The sequence below is a fragment of the Struthio camelus genome, chromosome 6 (genome assembly GCF_040807025.1).
Source record: "Struthio camelus isolate bStrCam1 chromosome 6, bStrCam1.hap1, whole genome shotgun sequence".
Classification (NCBI taxonomy): domain Eukaryota; kingdom Metazoa; phylum Chordata; class Aves; order Struthioniformes; family Struthionidae; genus Struthio; species Struthio camelus.
The window spans coordinates 41,409,720-41,425,406 of NC_090947.1; the positions used below are offsets into that span (position 1 = coordinate 41,409,720).

General features: G+C 37.1%; 1 protein-coding gene and 1 long non-coding RNA gene across 9 annotated transcripts in view; one reads left to right on the forward strand and one right to left on the reverse strand.

Moving 5' to 3' along the window:
- The window catches only part of LOC104145702 (uncharacterized), a 67,071-nt gene extending 56,375 nt beyond the window's left edge, over positions 1-10,696 (reverse strand). For both annotated transcript variants that reach the window (XR_694414.2, XR_694412.2), the window contains exon 1: positions 10,591-10,696. This is a non-coding gene — a long non-coding RNA (uncharacterized lncRNA). The remainder of the gene's footprint in view (positions 1-10,590) is intronic.
- The window catches only part of ARHGAP15 (Rho GTPase activating protein 15), a 351,974-nt gene that overhangs the window by 122,841 nt on the left and 213,446 nt on the right, over positions 1-15,687 (forward strand). The gene's annotated exons all lie outside the window — the stretch shown is intronic.

Here is a 15,687-nt window from a genome sequence, read left to right on the forward strand (position 1 = left end):
AAACATCCGTTTCTAAAACTGAGTTTTTATAGTTTCTCCCAAACTTCACTTCCTGGGACAAGTTCTTCCCGCTCTTCATATCGTTAAGTGATAAAATGCAAATGTCAAACATTATTAGTTCTGTAGCATAAGTACTAATTTTTGGTTTTGCTAAGCAGTTTATATAGGAAAATCTGGAACATTTCCAGTCATCTTCACTATCATTTGGTTCTTAAAACCCAGAACAGACATTTAAACTGAAAAACATTGTATCTTGTCTGCAGATGCACATGCAGCACCGTCAGAAGATAAATAGTTGTAGTCTTGAACTGGTGCCTCTATCAGATAGACTCTGTATAATTAAATAAGAAAGCATTTTAACAAAAAATTACAACATCTTAGGCATTCCTTTGTGAGTAAAGGAGTGAGCTACAGAAAGAGAAAGGTCCAGAGGTGATTAGCGGTTGATTTTCATGGGAAATTTCCAACACCTCTAATTTGATTTTTTTTTTTCTTTAATGAATACTTTTCTCAGTGATGTTGTTTGTTGTTTAAGACACCTCCCAGCATCATTTTGAATGTCATCACAATACGCAGGCTCCGCAGTTTGGCGAACTTAAAGTACCAAACAGCTCTTAAAAAAAAAGGGGGGGGCGGGGGACTCTTATGGCACTGCAGATAGCAGCTTCTGTATTAGATTTGTACTACTTTAATGCTGCCTTTTCAATATCTCAAGGCTGTTTCATGCAAATATTTAAGCTAGGTATTCTCACAAACAAGCAGCCATAACATTTCAGTAACTTTGTTTTAAAAGAAAGACTTTTTGAACATGCAGGAAATATTAGTACATCAAACAAAGTGAAAGACAAGGTAGTTTAACTTGTTGGTTTGTTTGCTGAAACTCTAAAGTAAATATACTGTAGCTAAAAGTGTTCCATTTTTATCTGCCTGCTGCAGTAATGGCTGTGTTACTTCAGGGCTTACACTTCAATAATTGATCAGGGTTTGTATAGCACCGGCTAAGAGCAAAAATAAGAGTGTTGCTTTGAACAAACTGCTGCAATGTTATAGCATTAGGCACAGAAACAAGATTCTGGAAATATAGATATATAAAAAACAGGAAAAAGATGGATAAGTTGGAGTGGTAAATACTGCTTCAGGCTAGAAAGTAATGAGAATTTTTCCATAGAGAGTTTTGACCTGCTATTCAAAAATTGTTTCTTGTCTTAATAAATCCTAAAAGTGTAATTTACTTGCAAAAGGGAAAGAACAAAGGCACCAAAATTCTTTTGATAACAACACTTGTTAAGGTTGATAAGTTGGGTTTCAAATGTGTGAAGAAAAATGTGTGACAGTTTGTTTTAAGGTGACAACCTAAGTGTTCAGATACTTCCATCTTGTGCTGCTTATAAAGCAGTACACTAGCGAATGCTTTACACATGTATATTAGAAGTGGAAACAATAGATAACATATCTTCCCATCAAATTTTGCAAAGGTTTCTGTATCTGTTTATTAATTTATAAAATCAGTAGTATAATTTGTGTATTGAATTAGTATTATTTATGAACTTAACCAGTATAAATCCAAATTACGTATTTTAATATTTATTTGTATTTCACAACAAATTATTCTGAGTCTTCACTTTGAAAGGATTTTCTATTGATTTCATGGTTTTATGTTGTCTTCTGTAGACCTATCTTTTCTACTAAATAAAACAAGCATAGCATATTAACTATACTGCTAAAAATTAATGTTGACTTGACGAAGTATGAGAAATTTTCAGGAGATGAAAATGCCATCTATAATCTGATCTTCTCAGAACAGGTTCCTCCCCACTGGGTAATTTAAAATAGCATAGGTATCATGATAACTTTCAACTTTATAGATTTGTAAAATATTTCAAAATTTATAGCTAAATGATAGGAAATTTAATTTATGGATGACCTAATCACTACAATTATCTCAAAATAAGTGCACGTGCACCCTATGCACTGAGGTGCACAAAGCAAACTTAGCCTGCCGCTGTACCCAAAGGCTCTTGCTTTTTTGCTGTGTGCTATAGTGTTGGAAGTCTTTAGGTTATTTTCAAGGGTACTCACAAGCAAATATTACTGCCTTTGATTATTACAGCAACCTAAAGTTTCTCAAAGAAAAGAAAAAATAACTTTGTAGTTGCAGACGACTCTCCCCTTCAAGTAAATGAAAAGTATTAACTGGCTTCCAAACAGTGTAGGCAGGGTTGCATGACATATGGTAGTTTGTTTTTACTGAGTACTTCACAATATTACATGGATATCGGTTTGAAATACACTACATTATTGTACCAAGAAAAAAGAGTGTATATACTTCATGAACCGCTCACCATCTGACCATGGTAATTCCTAGGTACGACATCTCCTTATTATGGTTTTCAGACAGTGGCGCTTTCTGCTGAAGTCACTTGTATGCTAAAAGAAAAAAAACAACAAAACCAAACAAAACCTTCTCTAGTGTTATTTTGAAGTGACGCCACTTCAATGGCATTTAGCAAAAAACCTGCTCAGATGGCAGAGAAGTTGCTCCAGCGGAATTTGATAAAAAGCCAATTGTATGGTATTAAGCCACATTCCTATTGAGAATTTGTATTGACAATATATTGCTTCTTGTAAGAAATACTACTCTAAAAAGTAATGAGAAAAATGAGATTTTACTGTACAAATTCTAATTAACACCACCTTCCATAATTTTAATCCAAATGCATTAGTTTTGTTTTACCCATGTCTTTCTAAAGAAGCATTAGGTCTAGAAGTTGCAGTGAGTTGAAAGCTAAAATTCCTTTAAAACCCTGAGAATGGATTCCTGTTCTGGAGAACTGTGGTATATCTTGTCAGATCTGCTACCGTGGAACTCCTAAGTGTGATATCGTACCCTCCATTGTGTAAATGGTTATAAATAATGAACGATTCCCTATGGAAATGCATAAATTTTGACTCAACAACTAAGGATTTAAAATAACCCAAAATTTGAGATATCTAAGGCTAAGGGTTGGTTTTGTCCCATTTCCATTTCTATTCCCACTTCCAGTTTTTTTCTAACAAGATCAGGCCTAAAATTAAGATGAAGGGAGGAAACGATATGAGTTGCTTCCCAGAAGGCTAGGCTCAATATTTAGAGAACCAAAATGAGATTTTCCTTGCAGTGGAATGCAGTTTTGGTGGGCTCGCCAGTCTCTAATAGACGCCACAGGCTTGTTCCTGTCCCTGGAACTGGTTGAGCCACAGCTACAACAGGCGAGCGTTATAATAGCAGCAGAACCAAGGCTGGTGCGGTAATGCCAGAATCTCATCCTTCGTGAAAAGGGAGAAAACAGAAATTTCAGTACTTGTGTGCCAGAGCAAAGCTTGAAATTGTAAACAGATCTAATGATCTGCGACTGACATCACGCTGCCTCAGTTAATAGGTAGCCTCCGAAGAGGAAAAAGAGCCATCACTCGAAACAGAGAGCGCAGTCCTGTGCATGGCCAGCCCACGATTTTCGAGCTCTGTGTCGGATGCAGAGGGAGAGTCTGAACCTCTTGTCGAGGCAGTAGGGTGCAGGAGCCTGTTAGACTGTAACAGAAGAAAATGCTATTTTCTTCCAAAAATCATCCCTGGTCTGCTAAGAGTGATGTATCAGACCTCGGAGATCTGCAGACCTGAAATTCTCCATCTCCTTTTGGAATTGTTCTGATAGTAGTGAAATGGATAATAATGTTGCAATTAAATCATTACTATTAGGTATCTAAATTGCTTATAATTGAGCACTGGAAAGAGTAAATCAGTGACACCTTTTAGGACTCCTCTCTCAGAGTCTTTATACAGTCAGGCAGACATTGCTTAATTGGCTGATGTTGGTTTCACGTTTTCTGAACAAATGCTTACCTTTAAAAATATCACCTTCAGAGCAAAGCAAAGTCCAAAAATGTAGTTCTAGGTTACAGTTCTTTCTGAATTTGAGCCCCAAATGCTATCTTGAGTTGCACTCACATGCACTGTGTTTACAACCGCTATTATCACACCCTCCTCAAGGCTGTACTATTGTGTTAGGCTGTAATAGTTTTTCAAGTAACTTTTTTTTCTTTTAAGCAATATAACATTTAAGAACTACATACAAATTGGATATTGCGCTTGAGCATTTTAGGCATATTACACTATATTTTGCTTCCGAGGCCAGCTTTCTTTTAGACGACAAAGAAATAAAACTTTTGATTTTATGCAGAAAGAGGATAAACAACAGGAATGCCTAGGAAATGGACTATATTTATCCAACCTGATCTTAAAACTTTATATAATTAGAGCAAAACATGCAACTAAAATTTGCCAATAACCCTGAAAGTGTCTATCAGGTATATATTTTTGGTATGTTCCATCAGTATCGTAAAGCATGAGGAACAGGTGGTAAATGTTGTCAATGATAAGTAATGTTTTTAAATGGAGTATCTTAGAATGACGTACTGTAAGCTCGCAATTAAAAAAAACATAACCTGATCTAATAATGGTCCTCTGCAACAGTTTCAATAGCCATCAAAGCTGAATTTGGTTGCATAGAGCAGAGGCTTTTGTAATAGCAAGACATATTCACATAAGTAGTAGCTGCATGCATAACATGGGAAATAAAACCAAACAAAGTGACTATTATTACTATGTGTTGTTTATCCAAAGGTAATAGATAAAACATGCCAGGCACTTCCAAGATACACATCTAGAGCCCAGGGACTTTCTTTGCCCTGAGTAATTGCAGTCTGAAGAGAGCTATATATGTAAAGGAAGACAAAGGAAAAACTTGTACAATTAAAGACATCAGTCTTCTTAGCTGTATACTTTTAGCTGTAAATCCTTTATTCTGTTGATATATAGGAAGTTTAGGGAAAGGACTTAGGGAAGCTTGTTAACAGACAAGAAAAGGAAGGGACGTAGAAGATGAGAGAGGAAAAAAGGGAAAAGGTTGAAAAGGAAAGAAAGGGGAGCAAGAAGAGGGTTTCTGGCTGCTTAAAAGAAGTCATGGTAGTAAGAAACAATATTACGTGCAAAACAGGTACATGATATTTATGTGTAATAATACATATGATTGTGTTAGTAGTGGCCTTGGAGCAAAGTGGAGAGATAAGTGAGCCTAAGAAAGAGAATGGATGTGGGGGAAGGTGTGGGAATGGCTGGACAACAAGAGTGTATCAGTATTTATGGAGCTCTCCAGCATTGCTTGATGGGCTAAACCCTTTCTCCTGACATACGTCCTTAGTAAGGCAGGAAGGAACAATGGGAACAGACAGTGTGGTGCTCGGCAGAGAGTGCTTTCATGCAGCCTGTCAGCCCGTACCGTACAGTAACCCCCAGAAGAGCTTCATGCAGAAAGTTGCATACTCATATTCCCTATCAATAAAGCACTCTTTTCAGTATGTAAATACTGAAGCTTGATTTTATTTTCCTATTTAAATAAAGCTTTCAGCCAGTAGGACTAGAAGATTACATATATGTAGAGGCAATGACAGATGTTAAGAGCCAGAGATGATTGTTTGCAAGTACAGAAATTAAGGAGGGCAAGGTGAGAAGGCGAGAACGAGTCCTAGGTCTTCCAGATGAGGAGGAGACTATGAAAGTGTGGGAGACAGAGATGCAGGCAGCAGGCGCAGATGAAGAGGTTAGCTGTTGATAATTTCTCTGGATCACTATTCCTTCACTGTCCGCAACTAACTTGAAAACCCACTAGTAAAGGTTAGTCATCCATGCATAGAGCAGCAAAATGTTGTATGGACTTCATTATTTGCAAAAACAGAAATCTGTATGGTGTGTCTATATAACTAAACCATGTTTGAGTTTATAATACAGGAAAAGAATTAGAAAATACGGCATAAAACCAGAATTTTTACTGTGATTTGAATAAGGCTCTCTAAAGTTAGGAAATATCAAAACTGCACAAACTTAAATGAACAGTGTGTATACGTATATATCATGATACAGTCTTCAGTTAGGTGATCACATTCTGCCTTTTTCAGAGAACTCTTAGATCTTTCATTACACAGAGGAAAATGTCTTTGGGGTAAATAAGGAATTTGACTTGTTTGCTGTAGATCCTGAAAGCCTGGCTAGCTGGCCGGCTGCAATCACTGAGGTCCATGCAATTGTGCGATTCACATGCACCATTTCTGCTTTTATTTGTACAGTTTATCACACTGGTGTGTTCTTCATTTTCTGGGGGTCTACCCTGCGACTCCAGAAATGGGTTGCAGAACTTCTGACGGCTCACTGCTGTAACTGACATCAGCGGGAGTTGTACTTTTGACCTAATAAAATACTGTCTAACATTATTCTGAAAACAAACCCCAAAACCCAGCTTCTAAATTTCTTGTAGTGGATACACCAAGTTAGTAGATACTTTTGATCTTAATCTCATCATTCCTAAAATTCTCAATTGTGGAAATTTTCAGCTGACAGAATGACAACCTCTTATTTCGAGTATTGTGAAATGAATTAATTAAGAACCAAAACATTCAAATTCTGTTTGGTGAATGCTGCAGAAAAACATGCAAAGAAATTTATAATTCAGAATTGAAGCTAAATACTGTGTAATAATTAACAAGAGAGTAGTAGAGAAAATGAAATATTGAATAGCTTTGCATCAAACAAACTGGTCATTCTGTGCTCTGAATGAGGCAAGATCCTATGGAAAAAGTGTATATATGGTCATGTGGTTAAAGATCATTGAAGTATGTATGCATTTGGGAAATGGATAATGATCACACAGACGTTATTCAAACTTTAAAATAATTGGCTTTCCCGAACTTCCTAATGTTTATACTATTTTACATATATATCTGTAATGTGTGTGTTAGTATCATTTGTGTAATAGTTAGCATTACTTGCACATATACACCAGAGCATTTTGTGAGGATTCTTCCTATTTTTATTAAAGCTTTGTTTAGGCTTTGTCTATTCTAAATGGGTTGTTCTGAGGAGTGTTTTGGAGGAGAAAAGTGCCAGGCATCTGTACAGTTGCATCCATGCACTTTTGTAACATAGACACATTAAAAACTAATATAAAATGTGGCAGGAACTATTTTCAAACAGCCATAAAAGGCACTGAAGCAATTCCCTGTTTACATTACTGGTTCATACCTTCACTCTACACAAGAGCACCTCTATTAGTTCATCTGCTGTGGTGCAAATCCTACAGTGATCTTTGTTTAAAAGATAAATAATCTATATTTGGCAAAACAGGAGCAGTAAGTAGTGTGCAGTTCTCACATTGCCTCTGCATTCTGAAAATTTTGGGGCTTACTACCAAAAATAGTATGTACTGCATGAAGTACTTCTTTGTTTTGATTCTAGTTTTTCTTTCTTTCCTTCTTTCCTTCCTTCCTTCTTTCTTTCTTTTTTCCCCAGGCTGGCCTTCTCTCCTTATTTGTATAAATAATTGAGGATGCAATTATTTATGGCTGCACATAAGGATTCTAGATGTCTAACCGTCTATCTGTGCCCACAGATCAGATAGTTTGTTATCTATATCACTATTTGCACCTGCAAGTCATTGTGCTTGGAAATTAGCTCCTCATCTAATTGTGTGCACAGAGGTTGGGTTAAAGCTGCTTTAAAAGGAAAGCCCGTTTTGCAAAGTGAGCGCACGGATACATTATACCCATGTTTTGAAGATTTCATCCTGGATAGAGTAATTCCTAGGCTCACAAAATATTTGCTGCCATTTAAAATACTTCAGATTGAACCACCTTCTCTGTCCTTTCAGCTCCACCTGTAGAAGCTGGTAAAAAGTGGTTGGGTGCAAGCACAGAATAGCTCTTTGTATCACAGTGCGGGATTGCATCATGCCTGTGTTGTGAAATTTGAGTATTTGCTACCATTGTGCTGCTCTTGAGGAAAGCAGCACAAAGGCTGAACGAGCCTCTCTTAAAACTGATCTTATTCATTATGTGAGACGCTTCCTTAGGCAGAAAGAGAGCACTGACTCTGGTCCCAGCCTTTCCTCTTGCTTAAACTTCACCCTCTATCTTGGGTATTTTCCTTTCGAATCACGATTGTGCAATCTGTTTCTCATTTTAGCATGAAAATGTTGTAGAGAAGGAGCAGGCTATCTTTAAACAAACTACATTTTTCATGAATCGGGTTGTAAAGTTCACTGCCATAGGAGAGGCTTGTCCTTGTAAAATTCTGCATTTAAAAAAAAAGCTCATCTAAAGATGGGTAGTACGATATGTCCGGCTTGCAGTTACGTTTTTCTGTAAACACAACAGGGTTAGAAATACTGGTCTGAACTGTTCAAAATACTTTTTAATAGCCAGCAAGTAACGATGTTTACCATTTTACGAATGCTACAGATACTTTATTGTCTGAGTGGCTTCCATGCACTCCAATAAATTTAAATTGGATATTTGCTGTCCAAATTGACAGTGGGCGACTAAGCCAAAAATAAGAGCATTCGCCTTTAAATTTTAGCTGCGGCATCATGTTATATTCCCAACATTATGTTACGTTGCATCAAGGCAGTCGCTACAGACCAAAATTTTGATGGATATAAAGCAGATCAAAAGGGTATAGTGATTTTGAAGTCAGTGACAATAGACGCTTCAATATTTGTATGTTTCTACTAAAGAGACTTGCCTTATTTTGTCAGTTTGTTTCATTTTAGGGGTATTCAGAAATGATATTCGTTCTTTGATATAACCCCTAAATTGTACAATTTAAGAAAACTGACTGAAAAAGATAAATTAAATGGGTAGAAATATTTTCAAATCAAAGAACAACTGACATATATAAAAATGATGTATGTTTCTTACATAGTCCACAGGGAGAATTCTGCAGGCTTGCTATGATCTCTACAATTTGCCTCCGGGCAAACGAGGCTTTGGGATATTCTATTATCCCTTTGGTCTGTTTATCATGGAAACTGATGTACAAATCGAAGGTTCTTGTGGACCTTTCCTTTACGTTTTCTAGATCTGCTAAGAATGAACTTATCACCTGTCCTCACCTTCAGTGAAGTGCTTTGGAGAAGGTTCAGTGACCAATAATCAATTATTATTGAGAAGCAATCAATTGCTAATCTCCATAATTATGCACATCTAAACACTATGAACAAGAAAGAGAAACAAAGCTGCACTCCAAGCATTGCCTTGTTAGCAGTATTTTGTTAACACAGGCTCTAAAAAAAGCTGCCGCAGCTGGTAGCACAAATGTGTTTCCAGTATTCAGGCCATCAACGTGATTCGTCGCTAAATGTATAGAATCAGCTTCTTGCTAAAAACTACAATTACAGGTGATATACAGATTGAAATCACAGGGCTGGTTTGTCGAAGAAAATTGTCCTAATGATGGGTTTTCGGATCGGGAATGCAGCTCTTTTCTTCCTCTGTGATGGGTACTGAAGGCAGCTGCACCTGCCTCTGTGCTGTATTCTGCCGCACTTAATGATATCTGATGATATCATTAGGCAAAGTGTTCATAAACAGATGTTGAGCCTGTGCCTAAATGCTGTCAGATGAGCGGTTGCTGGCCTGAAACAGTATTATTTATATAGAACATTTACGTTTGTTATGTTAATAACCCCACTATTAGCTCTCTGGATGTTGCGATAGGAATGTAAATGTAGTTAATATGAATAACAACCTCTTTACTCTTTGTGCTGCAGTTGAGTATAACTTTTAGGCTTTTAGAGAGAAACAAAGATCCCCCCACCAAGTCCTTTTGACTTCATGATTTTTTTTGGCACCGTTCGAAATTTTGATCAGCAGATAAATGGTAAGAATCTGTAGGACAGATGTTAAAGACTGGAATTTGTTTCTCTTAACACTTCATGTTTTCAAGAAATTCTAGTATTTATGTGTTTTCTGGTAATTCCCGGACCCAGTTCATTACCCTAATATGTCAGAGTTTTGATTCTAGACACTGAATTGACAAACACTCATTAAAAATAAAAATAAAAAGTACTATAGTAACTAGAATTATGATCTGTATTTCTAAAGATTATCATCTGCGATTGTTTAATTTATTCCACAACAATAACTAAATATTGGGGAGATCACTCAGCATGCATCTTTTTTGTTTAATGTTTCAGGCTGGTGTTATGCTAGCGATGCTTGAAATACTGCTTTACAATTGCTGAGGGTTTATTTAGCCAAAGTTGCATTTTATACCTCATAGTTAATTCATGTAGGGTAAGTTATGTAAATTTTGACAGTCATCAAAATGTGCAGTGTTTCTCTAAAATACAGCTTACTAGCGATAGCTCTGTTATAAAAATATCATTGGTGCCTTTATAATTTTATTTCATATTTTAACTCTTTCTGAATATGATTTGGGAGTAGAGGTGGATGTTGCAAATGGATTTTTCTTGTTTGTTTCAATAGCAAATGATGACGGTATTTCTGCTTTTACACGTATAAAGTATTATTAACTATGTGTTGCTATAACCATGCTTTGAAACTACAGCAAGCTGCTCTTTTCATTGTCTGTATTAATGCTTTTATAGTCGTCCATGTGGATGAAAACGTTAAAGATTATCAGTGTCAGTGCATGCCTGTAACATAAGGAAAGATACTATCCCCCCACCCCCCCTGAATTCCTGCATGGTTTTGTTCACTTACCTCCGTAATTTGCAGTGCTCTCTTGTGTTTGTATGTCTTCTCAGATGAGTTCCCCGCTCCATGTAACACTGAAACTTATATTTAAAGGACAAATGCATGTTTGGTTCCTCCTGTAAGAAGAAAAGAGATAGGAAGTCCCAGTGTCTGACTACCTAAAGGACAATAAAAAGGCTAGCTAAGCCCTTTGAAGGGAATTTAAAGGAACCCTATTAAGGGAATTGGCTGCTTGGGAAGGCAAAGGGGACGCCTGAGGAGGAATAAAAGGAATAAAGGAATAATATGAGCATTTAGGAACTGTTCTTAAAGAAGAAATACATAGCTTTTCTTAGGTAGTATGCCTTTCAGGTAGGAACCCAGCCCTACAGTGGCATTTGACCATCTATGTTTCTCTGTCAGGTGGAAAGAAAACCGTGTTAACCTCCACTTCTCGAAACCTTAGCAAACGGTGAATTTGCATGAGGCAAGGTTTAGGTTTTGGGAAGGTTGTGTTTTGTTTTCCAGAGGAATAGGTAGAGAAATGTTGAAAATGTGCTTGTTTTGTTTTGGGGCTCAGCTGTGCTTCAAGGAATGAAGGTATCATTGTGAGGAGCATAGGAGAGGTTATAAGAAAGGAAAAGCAGTGCTTTACGGGTTGGGGCAGGCTGGTTTGAGAATGGCCAGAAGTTAAACATTGTGAGTTTTTTTATTTGGTTGCTTTTTTTAAATAAAAATTTCTTTGGCCCAGTGTGTAAAGAGCTGGCGATCTATGCATGCATTAAGTTTATTCTTGTTAGTCTGGTAATGAGGACTAAAAGTCTTAAGACATGTTTTTGCTTTTTGGTCCTGAACCGTATGCATGTATCTAAAAAGGGAGAGTATTTCTATAGCTCCATCTGGTCCCATCTACTATTGTTCTTATACATCTTCTATTGTAATCTGTGGGAATGAAGTGAATATTAAGGCTAAAGAATCATATTGTGAAAGAAAGATAAATTTTATATAATAGACCCATTACAATTTGTGAGTAATCAGCCTTTCAAGAACAGACTTTAGAAAGCACAATGCAGATTCATTGCTATTTCCCCTCAAATATTTATTATATGTTGTATTACTAGTTTATCTGATATTAGAAAAGAATAGAGAAGAATGGTGAAACAGGATATTAAAATTCTTATTTTTTATCTCCTTTCTTTTGCTGAACATTATTTATAGATAATTCTGAAAGAGAAAGCAAATGTAGTCTTCACTGAGTTCTTCATTGGATTTAAAATCTGGAATTGGATCTGAACTTTGTGGTGTAGGCCCAATTTCAAATGAAAAATAGGAATCAGCAAACCGTTTAATTTAAAATTGGTTTAATTGTGCCAAAATTCATAAGGATTTTCTTGGTTTGAAGAAGTAGGTTTTTATACAGCCCTCCAAAGTCTGATGGCCTGAAGGAAAGATGTCTAACTGAAGAAAGAAAAGTGTAATCCTGGCATACATTAGTGATGATGTTAACATATCACACTATCAGTTCATGTTGCGATGAGATCTGTTATAAGTGTTTGGCAGAAATCACAGGTTGCATCACAAAACAAGTAAGACCAGAGAGGTCACCATTTTATTTATCAATACCATACAGTCTTCTGCATTTTACTTTTGCAGCCTTCTGAACCCCCCAGGTATATGGATATTTCTGGCTTTGCTTTTTTGTATGGTTCTTTGCTTCTAGTAAACAGAAAGCTTTGGTTAGTGCGTTGCACTGCTTGCTTTGTTTCATGAGTCGTTGTTGGCTCCTATGAAAGTTATGGAAGGTGATATAATTTGATATTACATTCTCAAAAAAATGTATGTTCTATTTTTGTTTGCTGCAGTGTTGGCATTCAGTAAGTTTAGGTGTCTGAAATGAACCTATAGGTTAAAAACAGTTCTTCAGTACATTGGGCCAAACTGTGTGGTTTTACACTGATCAGAAAAACAGAGCAGGTCCACTTAAGCCAATCCATCAGGCAATTCCACTAATACAATAAGAGGGAAAGATTGCCCAGGCTGTTAAATTATTAATAGGATGAACCCTCTCTCATCAAAAACAATGGGAGTTTTGTCATTAGGTTCCGATGATTTTTCTGTACAGTAGCAAGAATTTAGTTAGGAACTGTTTCCTTGCTTGTAAAAACTTGTCATTGCAGTTTGTATCGCTACTATTGTCATGCTTTAGTGAATCGTCAAGCCTCAGCTCACTGCTTTTAGAAATAGGACAACAGCAGTGTGGGATAAATTATAGCAGAAAAAGAAAATGAATGGCTGGAGAGGTTACTCCCAGTCCCACTTCTAAGAGGCTACCTAAAGAAACACAGCTGTATTCACTGAATGCAAACATCCACTGAAGTACCTGTATCAAGAGCAATTTGCTAAGAAAAACAGTATTTTGAGAAGACAGTGCTAAGCTCAATTCAGAAAGAACAATGGTGTTACTACTGTGCTGTTTGTATCCAGTTTCTACTTCCTCCTCTGGCTTAACAAGCCATGAACTGCGTAAGTCTCGTTTCATAAATGGTATCATATTATACCCAGGAATGCAAACAAGGTCCTTATATCAGCAGGTAGGGATTTCACCGCAGTAAATGGGAATGAAGTTATTCCTGTGATGAAACCTGCTCAGAAATTAGAAGTGCATGAGTCTCTTCATGCAATGCAAGTTTCTTTACAGTCCATGAAGACAGAAAATCTGGAAACTGGATGGGTGGAACTGTAACCTGTTTAACTCGGTGTTGTACCTATTGTGAGGGAGAGTTCGTACAAAAAAGTAAACGATAAGAAATAATACTCTTCCTACTCTCTAGGAAAGAAGTAGGGAGAGGTGTTTGTGTGGTGTATATTAGTTGTACAGATATTTTTCTTCATCATTGCTGCTGCACTGAAGTTGAGCTTAGTGCAGCTAAGTTAGTGCTAGTTAAAAAAAAAAAGATAAAAACTTGGGAACAGTTACATAACATGTATGTTTCTCTGTAAGGTCATCAGAACTTAGTTTTGCAAAGACAGCCTGTGCTCCCACGGTAGTAATGTGATGGTAATCTCTTCTGAGGCACGGCTTAGTGTTAGGCGTTTGAGCACTGAGCTAGCAAACTGCTGGCCGAGCGTGACATGGGTACAGGGAGAACGGAAACAAAAAGTGGAAGTAACAGACCTGTGCAGAGGCTGAAATCAGTAAGATCTTTCCGTAGTATTGAGTCTATTGGGGATCACGAGCACCTCCTCTCTGCTCCTCATAGCTCTTGGGAGATGTTGCTATGGACTATGCAATGTGACGGACTGTCTGCGTTTAAAGACTCAGTGCTTCAGGACCCATAGGGTTCATTCGCCAATATTTCAGTGGAATTTTTTCTATTACCTCTGCAGTTACATAGAGGAACGTGGGTTTTGGCTAAACCAAAAGATGCACAGTAAAATACCCCTGTCCTGTAGGTGCGCACTGTTATGCAGATCAGCATTACAACACACAACCTACGAGTTTCTGGGTTGCTCATGAGGATAAAACTAGAATAAAGAGGAACGGTCCAGAACAGTCTTCAATGACAAACATAAAAAAACAGATAGCCTATTTAGATTTGAGTTTATAGGAAAGCAACTCAGGGCAAGTCATACTGGTGGAGGTGGGTTCAGTGAGCGCAAGTCATGTAGGACACTGGTGATTCTTGGGTTGCCTTCACAGTTCTCTGCTCCTGCATTTTTTCCAGTGCTTCCAAAAGGTGTGAATATTGGTGATGGAAAGGTCGGTCTACCAAGCCCATGACTATTCCCCAGGTTTTCCAACTAAGATGTAAAATTTTCAAGGACTTTATGTTTGCGCATGTGCACTTTATCAGAAGTTAACTCAGTATTATATATCTATATTTTGATTTCTAGCTTTGGCACAGAAAACATCCACTGCATTGAAAAATAATAACATCTTCCAAGAAGGTCATAAGATATTCTCACTTTCATCTTCTTTGTTTTCTCTTAATTTATTTTGAAATGTCATGTTTTATTCAAATAGAATGAGATTCTAACATACACTTGGATACCATATGTACAGTTTCATGTGTAGTTTTAAAATGCTCTGTGCTTCTAATTGATTTCTAGAGTATTTTATCCTAGTACAATTTTTGGAGGTGTGGTGGAAGATGATTTTGGAAAGGTAGACAGTAATAAATTCCCCACCACCTGTTTCTGAGTTGAAAACTTAGTTCTGTTTCTATTTTCTTCGGATTTTGTAGTCTAATATTAAAATAGTTCTTCCAGGCCTTTAAATAAGATGACTTCAGAAGAATATTTGAAAACATTAAATGAATTATTATTTTCTGTTGTGAACAGAGTGGCATTTTTAGTTAAAATATTAAAACATTGGCCCATCAGTGGATGGTATGTGGCGTTTATTCAGATCTTGCTAGTGCATAAGTGGTTGCATTTGATAATGGGACACTTTAACAAGAAAGTGACCTTTAGTAAGGTAGACTTACTGTGGTGTTTTCATATTTAAATGTCCTCAGTTTCTCCTCATTTTTAAATAATATGCACAATTACAAGGGAAGAAGAAAAGTCTGGGGTTTACGTTTTTAATTAAACTATAATTAAGAAAATATCTTGTCATTACTTCATACTGCCTAATTTTCTGTAAAACAAATGATGCAGGAAAAAGCTTTCGTGCCACGGTCATAAAATGGGCCCAAATCCAATTTGCTAGCGGTAGAAAGAGCAGGACGTTGCCTTTCTGCGAACATGCCCCCAAACGGCTGTAAGTTTCTAGTGCAAAGGCAATTCTAAGGCACGCCTCTATTCTGTGTAATAACAGTCTTCCTTTGTAGTGATGTTGGCTTGCACAAGCCGAGATAATTTACACGTTTGTGTGGGGGACGTTGTTTTAGCACCAGAGTCTACGTACAGAAGCAGTGGACCAATTTCTCTGTCACCCTTGGGTCCCTTCTGGAAAAGGCTTTTTGTAGGGGTCCTGCTGAACTGAGGTTGCAGAGTGTAGAAGGGCTGGAGAAAGTCAGGCAGCAATTGCACCCCTCTCTTGCCTCTATTTCACTCACTACAAAGACACAACCCCAGGTATTGAGCACATTGGCAGGCAGAGGACATGGAATGAATTCCTAG